Source organism: Carlito syrichta, unplaced genomic scaffold, assembly GCF_000164805.1.
Source record: "Carlito syrichta isolate Samal-C Ts95f unplaced genomic scaffold, Tarsius_syrichta-2.0.1 Scaffold315175, whole genome shotgun sequence".
NCBI lineage: Eukaryota > Metazoa > Chordata > Mammalia > Primates > Tarsiidae > Carlito > Carlito syrichta.
Window position 1 is genome coordinate 380,553 of NW_007259271.1, and position 1,864 is coordinate 382,416.

Here is a 1,864-nt window from a genome sequence, read left to right on the forward strand (position 1 = left end):
GGAGCCCAGCAGGTCGAGGCTATGGTGGCCGGGAGTGGCCACTGCACTCCAGTCTGGGCAACAGAGTGAGACTCCAACTCAAAAAAAATAATCAAATAAAAAAATAAAACATTTATTTGGTTGGGCATGGTGGCTCATGCCTATAATCTCAGTGCTTTGGGAGGATGAAGCAGGAGGAACACCAGAGGCCAGGGAGTTCAAGACCAGCCTGGGCAACATAGTGAGACTCTGTCTCCACAAAAAGTTTTAAAACTTAGCTGGTTATGGTGGCACATGCCTGTAGTCCCAACAACTCAAAAGGTTGAGGTAGGAGGATCGCTTCAGCCCAGGAGTTCAAGGCTGCAGTGACCTATGATCTCCCTCTGAACACTGGCCTGGATGACAAAGTGAGACTCCATCTAAAACAAAAATATTAAAATTTTTTGTTTTACTCTTAGCATATTATCTGTTTTTTAAAAATTATTTATTTATTTTTAATTATGCATATTAGCTTTTTCCATGTTATTTAATATTCTAATATATAACTTTCACAGGCTCCATAGTATTCTAAATTAACATGTTTTAAATCTAATAGCTTTTAAAGAATCTGAAACAACAGATCTTGGCTTCAATACTAATTTCTTTACATTTCTGTTGTATATACCCCAAGTAGTGGATTGTTACTTTGGTGGCTCTCAATGAACATACCGCCCAGTGTTTACACCCTTGTGAATGCCCTTCCATATTAATTTTGGTTTTAGCCAATAAATAGGACATTAGCAAGAATGATACAAAGACTTGATACGTGCTGGCACACTAGGATATAACCACCATGAAAAGACATCTAAGTTAGCTACATGGCAAACAAAAGAGAAAAAGGTCACAACCTTCAAGGCTTCTCTACTGGAGCACCAGACATGTGAACAAAGCCATTTGATTGCATCCTCATGGGAGACCCCAACTGAGGCCAACAGAAGAACTGCCCAGCAGAGCCCCAGCCAAGCCACAGAAACGTGAGCAAATAAAATGGTTGTTGTTTTAGGCAGATACGTTTTGGGATGGTTTTTTACACAGTGATAGGTAAGCAAAACATGACAACATCTAATATGAATGACTACATTAAATATGGAAAAGAAATCCTTAGCATCATAAACTCAAGAATGTTTTGCTTATAACTAGTTCAATTGCTGAGGTCTCAGCTACTTAGATGACTTACAGAAAGAACATGGGCAGTGAAATCAAGACATGCACTGTAATCCAGTTTTGCTCATGACTAGATATATACCTTCTTTGAGCACCATCTTTTTTGTGGGTAAATTTGGTTTTAACTATAGCTGCCTTGCAGGTGTTTCATTCTTTAGCATTATGAGTGATGGTGCCTCTAGCTCCATGGAGTCATAAACAGGATATAAGTATGTACAAGTATGAGTTAGCACTTTTATTGGCCAGCCATAGTTCTTGAATCCCAAGCGAGTGCTCTTTTCTCATGCCTCACTATGAAAGAATACACTTATGGGTCTATGGAGACCAGATGATGAGATAGAGTTTCTGTAATACCCACCTTGGGAAAACTAATTCTAAGTTTCCAAGACAGCAGGCAGAACCACTTGGAGGTCAATACATTTATAAAGTCTTTCCTCTTTTTAGCCAAGTCACCTACTCCATTATTTGCATCAGGGGCCTTTTTTCAAACATCTGACCCTTTGGACTCATCTAGTGAACTCTAATACGTACTTGGGACCAGTTTTCAACATGAAAGAAGGGTTTTGTTACATTACTTTGCATATCCTGCCAAGGATATCTTCAGAATACTTTCATTTCATGATAAAATGAAACTTACAGAAGAACTAAGCAGTGAAGTGCTTCATACTACAGTTTAAAAAGG